Source organism: Pan paniscus, chromosome 6 (genome assembly GCF_029289425.2).
Source record: "Pan paniscus chromosome 6, NHGRI_mPanPan1-v2.0_pri, whole genome shotgun sequence".
Classification (NCBI taxonomy): Eukaryota; Metazoa; Chordata; class Mammalia; order Primates; family Hominidae; genus Pan; species Pan paniscus.
Genome location: NC_073255.2, coordinates 122,946,119 through 122,968,735, shown reverse-complemented (window position 1 = coordinate 122,968,735; position 22,617 = coordinate 122,946,119).

Below are 22,617 nucleotides of genomic sequence, written 5' to 3'. Positions count from 1 at the left end.
ATGTTTACACAGATAGCGGGGTAGATATTTCCATGTTTGTACAGAAGGCGGTGTTGATATTTCCATCTATACACAGATGACCATGTAGTTATTTCCATGTTTATGCAGACTGCGGCGCAGAAATTTCCATGGATATGTAGATGGCGGTGTAGATATTTCCATGTTTATACAGATAGCGTTGTAGTTATTTCCATGTTTATATAGATAGCGGTGTAGTTATTTCCATGAATATACACATGGCTGTGTAGGTATTTCCATGTTTATACAGATGGCGGTGTTGATATTTCCATGTTTATACCGATAACTTTGTAAGTATTTCCATGTTTATACAGAAGGCGGTGTAGATATTTTTATGTTTATAGAGATAGCAGTGGAGATATATCCATGTTTATAGAGATAGCGGTGTAGATATTTCCACGTTTATACGGATCGCGGTGTAGATATTTTCATGTTTATAGAGATGGCGGTGTAGATATTTCCATGTTCATAAAGATAGCGGTGTTGATTTTTCCATGTTTATAGAGATAGGGGTGTGGATATTTCCATGTTTATACAGATATTTGTGTAGATATTTCCATGTTTAAGGAGATGGCGGTGTAGATATTTCCATGTTTATACAGATCACAGTGTAGATATTTCCATGTTTATACAGATCGCGGTGTAGATATTTCCATGTTTATACAGATCACGGTGTAGATATTTCCATGTTTATACAGATCGCTGTGTAGATATTTCCATGTTTATACAGATCACGGTGTAGATATTTCCATGTTTATACAAATCGCGGTGTTGATATTACTATGTTTATAGGGATAGCAGTGCAAATATTTCCACATTTATGCAGAGAGCGGTGTAGTTATTAGCATGTTTATACAGATAGCGGTGTAGATATTTCCATGTATAAACAGATGTCTGTGTATATATTTCCATGTTTAAACAGATGGCGGTGAAGATATTTCCTTGTTTATATAATTAGCGGTGTAGTTATTTCCATGTTTATACAGATAGCGGTGTAGATATTTCCTTGTTTATACAGATAGCGGTGTAGATATTTACATGTTTATACAGATCACGGTGTAGATATTTCCTTGTTTATACAAATAGCGGTGTAGTTATTTCCATGTTTATACAGATAGCGGTGTAGATATTTCCATGTATATACAGATAGCTGTGTAGATATTTCCATGTTTATACAGATGGCTGTGTAGATATTTCCATGTTTATACAGATGACTTTGTAGGTATTTCCATGTTTATACAGATGGCAGTGTAGATATTTCCATGTTTATAGAGATAGCTGTGTAGATATTTCCATGTTTATAGAGATAGCTGTGTAGATATTTCCATGTTTATAGAAATAGCTGTGTAGATATTTCCATGTTTATACAGATAGCGGTGTAAATATTTCCATGTTTATACAGATCGCGGTGTAGATATTTCCATGTTTATACAGATAGCGGTGTAGGTATTTCCATGTTTATAGACATAGCGTTGTAGATATTTCCATGTTTATAAAGATGGCGTTGTAGCTATTTCCATGTTTATACCGATCGTGGTGTTGGTATTTCGACGTTTATACAGATAGCGATGTAGATATTTCCATGTTTATGCAGCTCGCGGTGCAGATATTTATATCTTTATAGAGATGGCATTGTAGATATTTCCTAATTCACACAGATGGCGGTGTAGATGTTTCCATGTTTATACAGACGGCGGAGTTGTTAGTTCCATGTTTATGGAGATGGCAGTGTAGATATTTTCATGTTTATAAAGACGGCGGTGTAGATACTTCCATGTTTATAGAGATAGCAGTGTAGAAATTTACATGTTTATTCAGATGGCTGTGTAGATATTTCCATGTGTATACAGATGGCATTGTACATATTTCCATGTTTATACAGATGGTGGTGTAGATATTTCCATGTTTATACAGATGTCTTTGTAGATATTTCCATGTTTATAGAGATAGCTGTGTAGATATTTCCATGTTTATACAGATAGGGGTGTAGATATTTCCATGTTTATACAGACTGTGGTGTAGATATTTCCATGTTTATACAGATAGCGGTGCAGATATTTCCATGTTTGTACAGATGGCGGTGTTGATATTTCCATCTATACACAGATGAACGTGTAGATATTTCCATGTTTATACAGACGGCGGTGCAGATATTTCCATGGATATATAGATGGCGGTGTAGATATTTCCATGTTTATAGAGATAGCTGTGTAGATATTTCCATTTTTATACAGATGGCTGTGTAAATATTTCCATGTTTATACAGATGACTTTGTAGGTATTTCCATGTTTATACACATGGCGGTGTAGATATTTCCATGTTTATAGAGATAGCGGTGTAGATATTTCCATGTTTATACAGATAGCGGTGTACATATTTCCATGTTTATACAGATCGCGGTGTAGATATTTCCATGTTTATACAGATCGCGGTGTAGATATTTCCATGTTTATGCAGATAGCGGTGGAGATATTTCCATGTTTTTACAGATATCGGTGTAGCTATTTCCATGTTTACACAGATTGCGGTGTAGATATTTCCATCTTTCTACAGATGGCATTGTAGATATTTCCATGTTTATACAGATGGCGGTGTAGATATTTCCATGTTTATATAGATGGTGGTTTAGATATTACCATGTTTATACAGATAGCGGTCTACATATTTCCATGTTTATACAGATCGTGATGAAGGTATTTCCATGTTTGTACAGATCACGGTGTTGATATTTCCATGTTTATACTGATCGTGGTGTAGATATTTCCATGTTTATAGAGATGGTGGTGTAGATATTTCCATGTTCATAGAGATAGCGGTGTTGATTTTTCCAAGTTTATAGAGATAGCGGTGTGGATATTTCCATGTTTATACAGATAGGGCTGTAGATATTTCCATGTTTATAGAGATGGCGGTGTAGATATTTCCATGTTTATTCAGATCACGGTGTAGATATTTGCTTGTTTATACAAATAGCGGTGTAGTTATTCCCAGGTTTATACAGAGAGCGATGTAGATATTTCCATGTATATACAGATGGCTGTGTAGATATTTCCATGTTTATACAGATGGCTGTGTAGATATTTCCAAGTTTATACAGATGACTTTGTAGGTATTTCCATGTTTATACAGATGGCGGTGTAGAAATTTCCATGTTTATAGAGATAGCGGTGCAGATATTTCCATGTTTATACAGATAGCGGTGTATATATTTCCATGTTTATACAGATCGTGGGGTAGATATTTCCATGTATATACAGATACCGGAGTAGATATTTCCATGTTTATACAGACTGCAGTGTCGGTATTTCTATGTTTATACAGATAGCGGTGTAGATATTTCCATGTTTGTACAGATGGCGGTGTTGATATTTCCATCTGTACACAGATTGCCGTGAAGATATTTCCATCTTTATACAGATGGCGTTGTAGATATTTCCATGGATATGCAGATGGCGGTGTGGATATTTCCATGTTTATAGAGATAGCGGTGTAGGTATTTCCATGTTTATAGACATAGTGGTGTAGATATTTCCATGTTTATATATATGGCGTTGTAGATATTTCCATGTTTATAATGATAGCAGTGTTGGTATTTCCACGTTTATACAGATAGCGATGTAGATATTTCCATGTTTATACAGCTCGCGGTGCTGATATATATATTTTTATACAGATGGCATTGTAGATATTTCCTTATTCACACAGATGGCGGTGTAGATGTTTCCATGTTTATGCAAATGGCGGAGTAGTTAGTTCCATGTTTATGGAGATGGCAGTGTAGATATTTTCATGTTTATAGAGATGGCGTTGTAGATATTTCCATGCTTATAGAGATAGCAGTGTAGATATTTACATGTTTATACAGATGGCTGTGTAGATATTTCTATGTGTATTCAGATGGCATTGTAGATATTTCCATGTTTATACAGATGACTGTATAGGTATTTCCATGTTTTTACATATGGCAGTGTAGATATTTCCATGTTTATACAGATAGCGGTGTAGATATTTCCATGTATAAACAGATGTCTCTGTAGATATTTCCATGTTTAAACAGATGGTGGTGTAGATATTTCCTTGTTTATACAAATAGTGGTGTATTTATTTCCATGTTTATACAGATAGCGGTGTAGATATTTCCATGTATATACAGACGGCTCTGTAGATATTTCCATGTTTATACAGATGGCTGTGTAGATATTTCCATGTTTAAACAGATGACTTTGTAGGTATTTCCATGTTTGTACAGATTGCGGTGTAGATATTTCCATGTTTATAGAGATAGGTGTGTAGGTATTTCCATATTTATACAGAAAGCGGTGTAGATATTTCCATGTTATACAGATCGCGTTGTAGATATTTCCATGTTTATACAGATTGCGGTGTAGATATTTCCATGTTCCTACACATGACTGTGTTGGTATTTCCATATTTATACAGATGGCTTTGTAGATATTTCCATGTTTATAGAGATAGCGGTGTAGATATTTCCATGTTTATACAGATAGCGGTGTAAATATTTCCATGTTTATACTGATTGTGGTGTAGAAATTTCCATGTTTATACAGACCGCTGTGTAGATATTTCCATGTTTATACAGATGGCGGTGTAGTTATTTCCATGTTTATAGAGATAGCGGTGTAGGTATTTCCATATTTATACAGATAACGGTGTACATATTTCCATGTTTATACAGATAGCAGTGTAAATATTTCCATGTTTATACAGATAGCGGTGTAGATATTTCCATGTTATACAGATCGCGGTGTAGATATTTCCATGTTTATACAGATAGCGGAGTAGATATTTCCATGTTCCTACACATGACTGTGTTGGTATTTCCATGTTTATACAGATGGCTTTGTAGATATTTCCATGTTTATAGAGATAGCGGTGTAGATATTTCCATGTTTATACAGATAGCGGTGTAAATATTTCCATGTTTATACAGATCGTGGTGTAGAAATTTCCATGTTTATACAGACCGCAGTGTAGACATTTCCATGTTTATACAGATGGCGGTGTAGATATTTCCATGTTTATAGAGATAGCGGTGTAGATATTTCCATGTATATACAGATGGCGGTGTAGATATTTCCATGTTTATACAGACGGCTGTGTAGATATTTCCATGTTTATACAGATGACTTTGTAGGTATTTCCATGTTTATACAGATGGCGGTGTAGAAATTTCCATGTTTATAGAGATAGCGGTGCAGATATTTCCATGTTTATACAGATAGCGGTGTATATATTTCCATGTTTATACAAATCGTGGGGTAGATATTTCCATGTATATACAGATACCGGAGTAGATATTTCCATGTTTATACAGACTGAAGTGTAGGTATTTCTACGTTTATACAGATAGCAGTGTAGATATTTCCATGTATGTACAGATGGCGGTGTTGATATTTCCATCTGTACACAGATTTCCGTGTAGATATTTCCATCTTTATACAGATGGCATTGTAGATATTTCCATGGATATGCAGATGGCGGTGTGGATATTTCCATGTTAATAGAGATAGCGGTGTAGGTATTTCCATGTTTAAAGACATAGCGGTGTAGATATTTCCATGTTTATACAGACTGCAGTGTCGGTATTTCTATGTTTATACAGATAGCGGTGTAGATATTTCCATGTTTGTACAGATGGCGGTGTTGATATTTCCATCTGTACACAGATTGCCGTGAAGATATTTCCATCTTTATACAGATGGCGTTGTAGATATTTCCATGGATATGCAGATGGCGGTGTGGATATTTCCATGTTTATAGAGATAGCGGAGTAGGTATTTCCATGTTTATAGACATAGCGGTGTAGATATTTCCATGTTTACATAGATGGCATTGTAGATATTTCCATGTTTATAATGATAGCAGTGTTGCTATTTCTACGTTTATACAGATAGAGATGTAGATATTTCCATGTTTATACAGCTCGCGGTGCAGATATATATATTTTTATACAGATGGCATTGTAGATATTTCGTTATTCACACAGATGGCGGTGTAGATGTTTCCATGTTTATGCAGATGGCGGAGAAGTTAGTTCCATGTTTATGGAGATGGCAGTGTAGGTATTTTCATGTTTATAGAGATGGCGTTGTAGATATTTCCATGCTTATAGAGATAGCAGTGTAGATATTTACATGTTTATACAGATGGCTGTGTAGATATTTCCATGTGTATACAGATGGCATTGTAGATATTTCCATGTTTATACAGATGACTGTATAGGTATTTCCATGTTTTTACAGATGGCAGTGTAGATATTTCCATGTTTATACAGATAGCGGTGTAGATATTTCCATGTATAAACAGATGTCTCTGTAGATATTTCCATGTTTAAACAAATGGTGGTGTAGATATTTCCTTGTTTATACAAATAGTGGTGTATTTATTTCCATGTTTATACAGATAACGGTGTAGATATTTCCATGTATATACAGACGGCTCTGTGGATATTTCCATGTTTATACAGATTGCGGTGTAGATATTTCCATGTTTATAGAGATAGGTGTGTATGTATTTCCATATTTATACAGAAAGCGGTGTAGATATTTCCATGTTATACAGATCGCGGTGTAGATATTTCCATGTTTATACAGATTGCGGTGTAGATATTTCCATGTTCCTACACATGACCGTGTTGGTATTTCCATGTTTATACAGATGGCTTTTTAGATATTTCCATGTTTATAGATATAGCGGTGTAGATATTTCCATGTTTATACAGATAGCGGTGTAAATATTTCCATGTTTATACAGATCTTGGTGTAGAAATTTCCATGTTTATACAGACCGCAGTGTAGATATTTCCATGTTTATACAGATGGCGGTGTAGATATTTCCATGTTTATAGAGATAGCGGTGTAGGTATTTCCATATTTATACATTAACAGTGTACATATTTCCATGTTTATGTAGATAGCAGTGTAAATATTTCCATGTTTCTACAGATAGCGGTGTAGATATTTCCATGTTATACAGATCGCGGTGTAGATATTTCCATGTTTATAGAGATAGCGGTGTAGATATTTCCATGTATATACAGATGGCGGTGTAGATATTTCCATGTTTATACAGATGGCTGTGTAGATATTTCCATGTTTATGCAGATGACTTTGTAGGAATTTGCATGTTTATACAGATGGCGGTGTAGTAATTTCCATGTTTATAGAGATAGCGGTGCAGATATTTCCATGTTTATACAGATAGCGGTGTATATATTTCCATGTTTATACAAATCGTGGGGTAGATATTTCCATGTATATACAGATACCGGAGTAGATATTTCCATGTTTATACAGACTGAAGTGTAGGTATTTCTATGTTTATACAGATAGCAGTGTAGACATTTCCATGTATGTACAGATGGCGGTGTTGATATTTCCATCTGTACACAGATTTCCGTGTAGATATTTCCATCTTTATACAGATGGCGTTGTAGATATTTCCATGGATATGCAGATGGCGGTGTGGATATTTCCATGTTTATAGAGATAGCGGTGTAGGTATTTCCATGTTTAAAGACATAGCGGTGTAGATATTTCCATGTTTACACAGACTGCAGTGTCGGTATTTCTATGTTTATACAGATAGCGGTGTAGATATTTCCATGTTTGTACAGATGGCGGTGTTGATATTTCCATCTGTACACAGATTGTCGTGAAGATATTTCCATCTTTATACAGATGGCGTTGAAGATATTTCCATGGATATGCAGATGGCGGTGTGGATATTTCCATGTTTATAGAGATAGCAGTGTAGGTATTTCCATGTTTATATACATAGCGGTGTAGATATTTCCATGTTTATATAGATGGCGTTGTAGATATTTCCATGTTTATAATGATAGCAGTGTTGGTATTTCCACGTTTATGCAGACATCGATGTAGATATTTCCATGTTTATACCGATAGCGGTGTTGGTATTTCCACGTTTATACTGATAGCGGTGTAGATATTTGATCTTTTTTCAGATATCGGAATAGATATTTCCATGTTTACACAGATTGCGGTGTAGATATTTCCATCTTTCTACAGATGGCATTGTAGATATTTCCATGTTTATACAGATCGTGGTGAAGATATTTCCATGTTTATACAGATCGCGGTGTAGATATTTCCATGTTTATACAGATCGCGGTGTAGGTATTTCCGTGTTTATACAGATAGCGGTGTGGATATTTCCTTGTTTATACAGATAGCTGTGTAGATATTTCCAAGTTTATGGAGATAGCGGTGTAGGTATTTCCATGTTTATAGACATAGCGGTGTAGATATTTCCATGTTTATATAGATGGCGTTGTAGATATTTCCATGTTTATAATGATAGCAGTGTTGGTATTTCCACGTTTATACAGATAGCGATGTAGATATTTCCATGTTTATACAGCTCGCGGTGCTGAAATATATATTTTTATACAGATGGCATTGTAGATATTTCCTTATTCACACAGATGGCGGTGTAGATGTTTCCATGTTTATGCAGATGGCGGAGTAGTTAGTTCCATGTTTATGGAGATGGCAGTGTAGATATTTTCATGTTTATAGAGATGGCGTTGTAGATATTTCCATGCTTATAGAGATAGCAGTGTAGATATTTACATGTTTATACAGATGGCTGTGTAGATATTTCTATGTGTATTCAGATGGCATTGTAGATATTTCCATGTTTATACAGATGACTGTATAGGTATTTCCATGTTTTTACAGATGGCAGTGTAGATATTTCCATGTTTATACAGATAGCGGTGTAGATATTTCCATGTATAAACAGATGTCTCTGTAGATATTTCCATGTTTAAACAGATGGTGGTGTAGATATTTCCTTGTTTATACAAATAGTGGTGTATTTATTTCCATGTTTATACAGATAGCGGTGTAGATATTTCCATGTATATACAGACGGCTCTGTAGATATTTCCATGTTTATACAGATGGCTGTGTAGATATTTCCATGTTTAAACAGATGACTTTGTAGATATTTCCATGTTTATACAGATTGCGGTGTAGATATTTCCATGTTCCTACACATGACTGTGTTGGTATTTCCATATTTATACAGATGGTTTTGTAGATATTTCCATGTTTATAGAGATAGCGGTGTAGATATTTCCATGTTTATACAGATAGCGGTGTAAATATTTCCATGTTTATACAGATCGTGGTGTAGAAATTTCCATGTTTATACAGACCGCAGTGTAGATATTTCCATGTTTATACAGATGGCGGTGTAGTTATTTCCATGTTTATAGAGATAGCGGTGTAGGTATTTCCATATTTATACAGATAACGGTGTACATATTTCCATGTTTATACAGATAGGAGTGTAAATATTTCCATGTTTATACAGATAGCGGTGTAGATATTTCCATGTTATACAGATCGCGGTGTAGATCTTTCCATGTTTATACAGATAGCGGAGTAGATATTTCCATGTTCCTACACATGACTGTGTTGGTATTTCCATGTTTATACAGATGGCTTTGTAGATATTTCCATGTTTATAGAGATAGCGGTGTAGATATTTCCATGTTTATACAGATAGCGGTGTAAATATTTCCATGTTTATACAGATCGTGGTGTAGAAATTTCCATGTTTATACAGACCGCAGTGTAGACATTTCCATGTTTATACAGATGGCGGTGTAGATATTTCCATGTTTATAGAGATAGCGGTGTAGATATTTCCATGTATATACAGATGGCGGTGTAGATATTTCCATGTTTATACAGATGGCTGTGTAGATATTTCCATGTTTATACAGATGACTTTGTAGGTATTTCCATGTTTATACAGATGGCGGTGTAGAAATTTCCATGTTTATAGAGATAGCGGTGCAGATATTTCCATGTTTATACAGATAGCGGTGTATATATTTCCATGTTTATACAGATCGTGGGGTAGATATTTCCATGTATACACAGATACCGGAGTAGATATTTCCATGTTTATACAGACTGAAGTGTAGGTATTTCTACGTTTATACAGATAGCAGTGTAGATATTTCCATGTATGTACAGATGGCGGTGTTGCTATTTCCATCTGTACACAGATTTCCGTGTAGATATTTCCATCTTTATACAGATGGCATTGTAGATATTTCCATGGATATGCAGATGGCGGTGTGGATATTTCCATGTTAATAGAGATAGCGGTGTAGGTATTTCCATGTTTAAAGACATAGCGGTGTAGATATTTCCATGTTTATACAGACTGCAGTGTCGGTATTTCTATGTTTATACAGATAGCGGTGTAGATATTTCCATGTTTGTACAGATGGCGGTGTTGATATTTCCATCTGTACACAGATTGCCGTGAAGATATTTCCATCTTTATACAGATGGCGTTGTAGATATTTCCATGGATATGCAGATGGCGGTGTGGATATTTCCATGTTTATAGAGATAGCGGTGTAGGTATTTCCATGTTTATAGACATAGCGGTGTAGATATTTCCATGTTTATATAGATGGCGTTGTAGATATTTCCATGTTTATAATGATAGCAGTGTTGCTATTTCCACGTTTATACAGATAGCGATGTAGATATTTCCATGTTTATACAGCTCGCGGTGCAGATATATATATTTTTATACAGATGGCATTGTAGATATTTCGTTATTCACACAGATGGCGGTGTAGATGTTTCCATGTTTATGCAGATGGCGGAGTAGTTAGTTCCATGTTTATGGAGATGGCAGTGTAGGTATTTTCATGTTTATAGAGATGGCGTTGTAGATATTTCCATGCTTATAGAGATAGCAGTGTAGATATTTACATGTTTATACAGATGGCTGTGTAGATATTTCCATGTGTATACAGATGGCATTGTAGATATTTCCATGTTTATACAGATGACTGTATAGGTATTTCCATGTTTTTACAGATGGCAGTGTAGATATTTCCATGTTTATACAGATAGCGGTGTAGATATTTCCATGTATAAACAGATGTCTCTGTAGATATTTCCATGTTTAAACAAATGGTGGTGTAGATATTTCCTTGTTTATACAAATAGTGGTGTATTTATTTCCATGTTTATACAGATAACGGTGTAGATATTTCCATGTATATACAGACGGCTCTGTGGATATTTCCATGTTTATACAGATTGCGGTGCAGATATTTCCATGTTTATAGAGATAGGTGTGTATGTATTTCCATATTTATACAGAAAGCGGTGTAGATATTTCCATGTTATACAGATCGCGGTGTAGATATTTCCATGTTTATGCAGATTGCGGTGTAGATATTTCCATGTTCCTACACATGACCGTGTTGGTATTTCCATGTTTATACAGATGGCTTTGTAGATATTTCCATGTTTATAGAGATAGCGGTGTAGATATTTCCATGTTTATACAGATAGCGGTGTAAATATTTCCATGTTTATACAGATCGTGGTGTAGAAATTTCCATGTTTATACAGACCGCAGTGTAGATATCTCCATGTTTATACAGATGGCGGTGTAGATATTTCCATGTTTATAGAGATAGCGGTGTAGGTATTTCCATATTTATACATTAACGGTGTACATATTTCCATGTTTATATAGATAGCAGTGTAAATATTTCCATGTTTATACAGATAGCGGTGTAGATATTTCCATGTTATACAGATCGCGGTGTAGATATTTCCATGTTTATAGAGATAGCGGTGTAGATATTTCCATGTATATACAGATGGCGGTGTAGATATTTCCATGTTTATACAGATGGCTGTGTAGATATTTCCATGTTTATACAGATGACTTTGTAGGAATTTGCATGTTTATACAGATGGCGGTGTAGTAATTTCCATGTTTATAGAGATAGCGGTGCAGATATTTCCATGTTTATACAGATAGCGGTGTATATATTTCCATGTTTATACAAATCGTGGGGTAGATATTTCCATGTATATACAGATACCGGAGTAGATATTTCCATGTTTATACAGACTGAAGTGTAGGTATTTCTATGTTTATACAGATAGCAGTGTAGACAATTCCATGTATGTACAGATGGCGGTGTTGATATTTCCATCTGTACACAGATTTCCGTGTAGATATTTCCATCTTTATACAGATGGCGTTGTAGATATTTCCATGGATATGCAGATGGCGGTGTGGATATTTCCATGTTTATAGAGATAGCGGTGTAGGTATTTCCATGTTTAAAGACATAGCGGTGTAGATATTTCCATGTTTACACAGACTGCAGTGTCGGTATTTCTATGTTTATACAGATAGCGGTGTAGATATTTCCATGTTTGTACAGATGGCGGTGTTGATATTTCCATCTGTACACAGATTGTCGTGAAGATATTTCCATCTTTATACAGATGGCGTTGAAGATATTTCCATGGATATGCAGATGGCGGTGTGGATATTTCCATGTTTATAGAGATAGCAGTGTAGGTATTTCCATGTTTATAGACATAGCGGTGTAGATATTTCCATGTTTATATAGATGGCGTTGTAGTTATTTCCATGTTTATAATGATAGCAGTGTTGGTATTTCCACGTTTATGCAGATAGCGATGTAGATATTTCCATGTTTATACCGATAGCGGTGTTGGTATTTCCACGTTTATACTGATAGCGGTGTAGATATTTGATCTTTTTTCAGATATCGGAATAGATATTTCCATGTTTACACAGATTGCGGTGTAGATATTTCCATCTTTCTACAGATGGCATTGTAGATATTTCCATGTTTATACAGATGGCGGTGTAGATATTTCCATGTTTATATAGATGGTGGTGTAGATATTACCATGTTTATACAGATAGCGGTGTAGATATTTCCATGTTTATACAGATCGTGGTGAAGATATTTCCATGTTTATACAGATCGCGGTGTAGATATTTCCATGTTTATACAGATCACGGTGTAGATATTTCCGTGTTTATACAGATAGCGGTGTGGATATTTCCTTGTTTATACAGATAGCTGTGTAGATATTTCCAAGTTTATAGAGATAGCGGTGTAGGTATTTCCATGTTTATAGACATAGCGGTGTAGATATTTCCATGTTTATATAGATGGCGTTGTAGATATTTCCATGTTTATAATGATAGCAGTGTTGGTATTTCCACGTTTATACAGATAGCGATGTAGATATTTCCATGTTTATACAGCTCGCGGTGCTGATATATATATTTTTATACAGATGGCATTGTAGATATTTCCTTATTCACACAGATGGCAGTGTAGATGTTTCCATGTTTATGCAGATGGCGGAGTAGTTAGTTCCATGTTTATGGAGATGGCAGTGTAGATATTTTCATGTTTATAGAGATGGCGTTGTAGATATTTCCATGCTTATAGAGATAGCAGTGTAGATATTTACATGTTTATACAGATGGCTGTGTAGATATTTCTATGTGTATTCAGATGGCATTGTAGATATTTCCATGTTTATACAGATGACTGTATAGGTATTTCCGTGTTTTTACAGATGGCAGTGTAGATATTTCCATGTTTATACAGATAGCGGTGTAGATATTTCCATGTATAAACAGATGTCTCTGTAGATATTTCCATGTTTAAACAGATGGTGGTGTAGATATTTCCTTGTTTATACAAATAGTGGTGTATTTATTTCCATGTTTATACAGATAGCGGTGTAGATATTTCCATGTATATACAGACGGCTCTGTAGATATTTCCATGTTTATACAGATGGCTGTGTAGATATTTCCATGTTTAAACAGATGACTTTGTAGGTATTTCCATGTTTATACAGATTGCGGTGTAGATATTTCCATGTTTATAGAGATAGGTGTGTAGGTATTTCCATATTTATACAGAAAGCGGTGTAGATATTTCCATGTTATACAGATCGCGTTGTAGATATTTCCATGTTTATACAGATTGCGGTGTAGATATTTCCATGTTCCTACACATGACTGTGTTGGTATTTCCATATTTATACAGATGGCTTTGTAGATATTTCCATGTTTATAGAGATAGCGGTGTAGATATTTCCATGTTTATACAGATAGCGGTGTAAATATTTCCATGTTTATACAGATCGTGGTGTAGAAATTTCCATGTTTATACAGACCGCAGTGTAGATATTTCCATGTTTATACAGATGGCGGTGTAGCTATTTCCATGTTTATAGAGATAGCGGTGTATGTATTTCCATATTTATACAGATAACGGTGTACATATTTCCATGTTTATACAGATAGCAGTGTAAATATTTCCATGTTTATACAGATAGCGGTGTAGATATTTCCATGTTATACAGATCGCGGTGTAGATCTTTCCATGTTTATACAGATAGCGGAGTAGATATTTCCATGTTCCTACACATGACTGTGTTGGTATTTCCATGTTTATACAGATGGCTTTGTAGATATTTCCATGTTCATTGAGATAGCGGTGTAGATATTTCCATGTTTATACAGATAGCGGTGTAAATATTTCCATGTTTATACAGATCGTGGTGTAGAAATTTCCATGTTTATACAGACCGCAGTGTAGACATTTCCATGTTTATACAGATGGCGGTGTAGATATTTCCATGTTTATAGAGATAGCGGTGTAGATATTTCCATGTATATACAGATGGCGGTGTAGATATTTCCATGTTTATACAGATGGCTGTGTAGATATTTCCATGTTTATACAGATGACTTTGTAGGTATTTCCATGTTTATACAGATGGCGGTGTAGAAATTTCCATGTTTATAGAGATAGCGGTGCAGATATTTCCATGTTTATACAGATAGCGGTGTATATATTTCATTGTTTATACAGATCGTGGGGTAGATATTTCCATGTATATACAGATACCGGAGTAGATATTTCCATGTTTATACAGACTGAAGTGTAGGTATTTCTATGTTTATACAGATAGCAGTGTAGATATTTCCATGTATGTACAGATGGCGGTGTTGATATTTCCATCTGTACACAGATTTCCGTGTAGATATTTCCATCTTTATACAGATGGCGTTGTAGATATTTCCATGGATATGCAGATGGAGGTGTGGATATTTCCATGTTAATAGAGATAGCGGTGTAGGTATTTCCATGTTTGAAGACATAGCGGTGTAGATATTTCCATGTTTATACAGACTGCAGTGTCGGTATTTCTATGTTTATACAGATAGCGGTGTAGATATTTCCATGTTTGTACAGATGGCGGTGTTGATATTTCCATCTGTACACAGATTGCCGTGAAGATATTTCCATCTTTATACAGATGGCGTTGTAGATATTTCCATGGATATGCAGATGGCGGTGTGGATATTTCCATGTTTATAGAGATAGCGGTGTAGGTATTTCCATGTTTATAGACATAGCGGTGTAGATATTTCCATGTTTATATAGATGGCGTTGTAGATATTTCCATGTTTATAATGATAGCAGTGTTGCTATTTCCACGTTTATACAGATAGCGATGTAGATATTTCCATGTTTATACAGCTCGCGGTGCCGATATATATATTTTTATACAGATGGCATTGTAGATATTTCCTTATTCACACAGATGGCGGTGTAGATGTTTCCATGTTTATGCAGATGGCGGAGTAGTTAGTTCCATGTTTATGGAGATGGCAGTGTAGGTATTTTCATGTTTATTGAGATGGCGTTGTAGATATTTCCATGCTTATAGAGATAGCAGTGTAGATATTTACATGTTTATACAGATGGATGTGTAGATATTTCCATTTGTATACAGATGGCATTGTAGATATTTCCATGTTTATACAGATGACTGTATAGGTATTTCCATGTTTTTACAGATGGCAGTGTAGATATTTCCATGTTTATACAGATAGCGGTGTAGATATTTCCATGTATAAACAGATGTCTCTGTAGATATTTCCATGTTTAAAAAATGGTGGTGTAGATATTTCCTTGTTTATACAAATAGTGGTGTATTTATTTCTATGTTTATACAGATAACGGTGTAGATATTTCCATGTATATACAGACGGCTCTGTAGATATTTCCATGTTTATACAGATGGCTGTGTAGATATTTCCATGTTTAAACAGATGACTTTGTAGGTCTTTCCATGTTTATACAGATTGCGGTGTAGATATTTCCATGTTTATAGAGATAGGTGTGTATGTATTTCCATATTTATACAGAAAGCGGTGTAGTTATTTCCATGTTATACAGATCGCGGTGTAGATATTTCCATGTTTATACAGATAGCGGTGTAGATATTTCCATGTTTACAGAGATAGCGGTGTAGTTATTTCCATGTTCATAGACATAGCAATGTACATATTACCATGTTTATATAGATGGCGTTGTAGATATTTCCATGTTTATACCGATAGCGTTGTTGGTATTTCCACGTTTATACAGATAGGGATGTAGATATTTCCATGTTTATACAGCTCGCAGTGCAGATATTTATATCTTTATATAGATGGCATTGTAGATATTTCCTTATTCACACAGATGACGGTGTAGATGTTTCCATGTTTATACAGATGGCGGAGTAGTTAGTTCCATGTTTATGGAGATGGCAGTGTAGATATTTTCATGTTTATAGAGATGACGGTGCAGATGTTTCCATGCTTATAGAGATAGCAGTGTGGATATTTACATGTTTATACAGATGACTGTATAGGTATTTCCATGTTTTTACAGATGGCAGTGCAGATATTTCCATGTTTATAGAGATAGCGGTGTAGATATTTCCATGTTTGTACAGATGGCGGTGTTGATATTTCCATCTATACACAGATGGCCGTGTAGATATTTCCATGTTTATACAGATGGCGGCGTAGATATTTCCATGGACATGCAGATGGCGGTGTAGATATTTCCATGTTTATACAGATAGCGGTGTAGATATTTCCATGTTTACACAGATGGTGGTGTAGATATTTCCGTGTTTATACACATGGCGGAGTATATACTTCCATCTTTATGGAGATGGCAGTGTAGATATTTTCATCTTTATGGAGATGGCGGTGTAGATATTTCCATATTTATAGAGATAGCGGTGTAGTTATTTCCATGTATATACAGATGGCCATGTAGATATTTCCATATTTATACAGATGTCTGTGTAGATATTTCCATGAGTATACAGATGGTATTGTAGGTATTTCCATGTTTATACAGATGGTGGTGTAGATATTTCCATGTTTATTCAGATGACTGTGTAGATATTTCCATGTTTTTACAGATGGCACTGTAGATTTGTCAATGTTTATAGAAATGGCACTGTAGATATTTCCATGTTTATACAGATGACTTTGGAGGTATTTCCATGTTTATACAGATGGCGGTGTAGATATTACCATGTTTATAGAGATAGCTGTGTAGATATTTCCATGTTTATAAAGATAGCGGTGTAGATATTTCCATGTTTATACAGATCGCGGTGTAGATATTTCCATGTTAATACAGATCGCGGTGTAGATATTTCCATGTTTATAAAGATAGCGGTGTAGATATTTCCATGTTTGTATAGATAGCGGTGTAGATATTTCCATATTTTTACAGATATCGGTGTAGATATTTCCACGTTTACAGAGACTGCGGTGTAGATATTTCCATCTTTCTACAGATGGCATGGTAGATATTTCCATGTTTATACAGATCGCGGTGAAGATATTTCCATGTTTATACAGATCACAGTGTAGATATTTCCATGTTTATACAGATCACGGTGAAGATATTTCCATGTTTATACAGATAGCAGTGTAGATATTTCCATCTTTATACAGATAGCGGTGTAGATATTTCCATGTTTATAGAGAGAGCTGTGTAGGTATTTCCATGTTTATAGACATAGCGGTGTAGATATTTCCATGTTTATATATATTGCGTTGTAGATATTTCCATGTTTATACCGATAGCGGTGTTGGTATTTCCACGTTTATACAGATAGCGGTGTAGATATTTCCATCTTTTTACAGATATCGGAATAGATATTTCCATGTTTACACAGATTGCGGTGTAGATATTTCCATCTTTCTACAGATGGCATTGTAGATATTTCCAAGTTTATACAGATGGCGGTGTAGATATTTCCATGTTTATATAGATGGAGGTGTAGATATTACCATGTTTATACAGATAGCGGTGTAGATATTTCCATGTTCATACAGATCGCGGTGAAGATATTTCCTTGTTTATACAGATTGCGGTGTAGATATTCCATGTTTATACAGATCGCGGTGTAGATATTTCCGTGTTTATACAGATAGCAGTGTAGATATTTCCTTGTTTATACAGATAGCGGTGTAGATATTTCCGTGTTTATAGAGATAGCGATGTAGGTATTTCCATGTTTGTAGACATAGCGGTGTAGATATTTCCATGTTTATATAGATGGTGTTGTAGATATTTCCATGTTTTTACCGATAGCGGTGTTGGTATTTCCACGTTTGTACAGATAGCGATGTAGATATTTCCATGTTTATACACCTCGCGGTGCAGATATTTCTATCTTTATACAGATGGCATTGTAGATATTTCTTTAGTCACACAGATGGCGGTGTAGATGTTTCCATGTTTATACAGATGGCGAAGTAGTTAGTTCCATGTTCATGGAGATGGCAGTGTAGATATTTTAAGGTTTATAGAGATGGCGGTGTAGATATTTCCATGCTTATAGAGATAGCAGTGTAGATATTTACATGTTTATACAGATGGCTGTGTAGATATTTCCATGTGTATACAGATGGCGTTGTAGATATTTCCATGTTTATACAGATGACTGTATAGGTATTTCCATGTTTTTACAAATGGCAGTGCAGATGTTTCCATGTTTATAGAGATACCGATGTAGATATTTCCATGTTTGTACAGATGGCGGTGTTGATATTTCCATCTATACACAGTTGGCCGTGTAGATATTTCCATGTTTATACCGATGGCGGCATAGATATTTCCATGGACATGCAGAAGGCGGTGTAGATATTTCCATGTTTATACAGATAGCGGTGTAGATATTTCCATGTTTACACAGATGGTGGTGTAGATATTTCCGTGTTTATACACATGGCGGAGTAGATACTTCCATCTTTATGGAGATGGCAGTGTATATATTTTCATGTTTATAGAGGTGGCGGTGTAGATATTTCCATATTTATTGAGATAGCCGTGTACATATTTCCATCTTCCTACAGATGGCAGTGTAGATATTTCCATGTTTATACAGATGGCCGTGTAGATATTTCCATATTTATAAAGATGTCTGTGTAGATATTTCCATGTGTATACAGATGCTGTTGTAGATATTTCCATGTATATACAGATGGTGGTGTAGATATTTCCATGTTTATTCAGATGACTGTGTAGATATTTCCATGTTTTTACAGATGGCAGTGTAGATATTTCAATGTTTATAGAGATGGCGCTGTAGATATTTCCATGTTTAAACACATAACGGTGGAGATATTTCCATGTTTATACTGACAGCAGTGGAGATATTTCCATGTTTATACACATAGCGGTGTACATATTTCCATGTTTATAGAGACAGCGGTGTAGGTATTTCCATGTTTATACTGATAGCGGTGCATATATTTCCAGGTTTACACAGATGCCTATGCAGATATGTCCATATTTATACAGAGGGCTGTGTAGATATTTCTATGTTTATACAGATGGCAGTGTAGGTATTTAAATGTTCTTACACATGACTGTGTAGGTATTTCCATGTTTATACAGATGTCTTTGTACATATTTCCATGTTTATAGAGATAGCGGTGTATATATTTCCATGTTTATACAGATAATGGTGTAGATATTTCCATGTTTATACAGATGGCTGTGTAGATATTTCCATGTTTAAACAGATGACTTTGTAGATATTTCCATGTTTATACAGATTGCGGTGTAGATATTTCCATGTTCCTACACATGACTGTGTTGGTATTTCCATATTTATACAGATAACGGTGTACATATTTCCATGTTTATACAGATAGCAGTGTAAATATTTCCATGTTTATACAGATAGCGGTGTAGATATTTCCATGTTATACAGATCGCGGTGTAGATCTTTCCATGTTTATACAGATAGCGGAGTAGATATTTCCATGTTCCTACACATGACTGTGTTGGTATTTCCATGTTTATACAGATGGCTTTGTAGATATTTCCATGTTTATAGAGATAGCGGTGTAGATATTTCCATGTTTATACAGATAGCGGTGTAAATATTTCCATGTTTATACAGATCGTGGTGTAGAAATTTCCATGTTTATACAGACCGCAGTGTAGACATTTCCATGTTTATACAGATGGCGGTGTAGATATTTCCATGTTTATAGAGATAGCGGTGTAGATATTTCCATGTATATACAGATGGCGGTGTAGATATTTCCATGTTTATAGAGATAGCAGTGTAGGTATTTCCATGTTTATAGACATAGCGGTGTAGATATTTCCATGTTTATATAGATGGCGTTGTAGTTATTTCCATGTTTATAATGATAGCAGTGTTGGTATTTCCACGTTTATGCAGATAGCGATGTAGATATTTCCATGTTTATACCGATAGCGGTGTTGGTATTTCCACGTTTATACTGATAGCGGTGTAGATATTTGATCTTTTTTCAGATATCGGAATAGATATTTCCATGTTTACACAGATTGCGGTGTAGATATTTCCATCTTTCTACAGATGGCATTGTAGATATTTCCATGTTTATACAGATGGCGGTGTAGATATTTCCATGTTTATATAGATGGTGGTGTAGATATTACCATGTTTATACAGATAGCGGTGTAGATATTTCCATGTTTATACAGATCGTGGTGAAGATATTTCCATGTTTATACAGATCGCGGTGTAGATATTTCCATGTTTATACAGATCACGGTGTAGATATTTCCGTGTTTATACAGATAGCGGTGTGGATATTTCCTTGTTTATACAGATAGCTGTGTAGATATTTCCAAGTTTATAGAGATAGCGGTGTAGGTATTTCCATGTTTATAGACATAGCGGTGTAGATATTTCCATGTTTATATAGATGGCGTTGTAGATATTTCCATGTTTATAATGATAGCAGTGTTGGTATTTCCACGTTTATACAGATAGCGATGTAGATATTTCCATGTTTATACAGCTCGCGGTGCTGATATATATATTTTTATACAGATGGCATTGTAGATATTTCCTTATTCACACAGATGGCAGTGTAGATGTTTCCATGTTTATGCAGATGGCGGAGTAGTTAGTTCCATGTTTATGGAGATGGCAGTGTAGATATTTTCATGTTTATAGAGATGGCGTTGTAGATATTTCCATGCTTATAGAGATAGCAGTGTAGATATTTACATGTTTATACAGATGGCTGTGTAGATATTTCTATGTGTATTCAGATGGCATTGTAGATATTTCCATGTTTATACAGATGACTGTATAGGTATTTCCGTGTTTTTACAGATGGCAGTGTAGATATTTCCATGTTTATACAGATAGCGGTGTAGATATTTCCATGTATAAACAGATGTCTCTGTAGATATTTCCATGTTTAAACAGATGGTGGTGTAGATATTTCCTTGTTTATACAAATAGTGGTGTATTTATTTCCATGTTTATACAGATAGCGGTGTAGATATTTCCACGTATATACAGACGGCTCTGTAGATATTTCCATGTTTATACAGATGGCTGTGTAGATATTTCCATGTTTAAACAGATGACTTTGTAGGTATTTCCATGTTTATACAGATTGCGGTGTAGATATTTCCATGTTTATAGAGATAGGTGTGTAGGTATTTCCATATTTATACAGAAAGCGGTGTAGATATTTCCATGTTATACAGATCGCGTTGTAGATATTTCCATGTTTATACAGATTGCGGTGTAGATATTTCCATGTTCCTACACATGACTGTGTTGGTATTTCCATATTTATACAGATGGCTTTGTAGATATTTCCATGTTTATAGAGATAGCGGTGTAGATATTTCCATGTTTATACAGATAGCGGTGTAAATATTTCCATGTTTATACAGATCGTGGTGTAGAAATTTCCATGTTTATACAGACCGCAGTGTAGATATTTCCATGTTTATACAGATGGCGGTGTAGCTATTTCCATGTTTATAGAGATAGCGGTGTATGTATTTCCATATTTATACAGATAACGGTGTACATATTTCCATGTTTATACAGATAGCAGTGTAAATATTTCCATGTTTATACAGATAGCGGTGTAGATATTTCCATGTTATACAGATCGCGGTGTAGATCTTTCCATGTTTATACAGATAGCGGAGTAGATATTTCCATGTTCCTACACATGACTGTGTTGGTATTTCCATGTTTATACAGATGGCTTTGTAGATATTTCCATGTTCATTGAGATAGCGGTGTAGATATTTCCATGTTTATACAGATAGCGGTGTAAATATTTCCATGTTTATACAGATCGTGGTGTAGAAATTTCCATGTTTATACAGACCGCAGTGTAGACATTTCCATGTTTATACAGATGGCGGTGTAGATATTTCCATGTTTATAGAGATAGCGGTGTAGATATTTCCATGTATATACAGATGGCGGTGTAGATATTTCCATGTTTATACAGATGGCTGTGTAGATATTTCCATGTTTATACAGATGACTTTGTAGGTATTTCCATGTTTATACAGA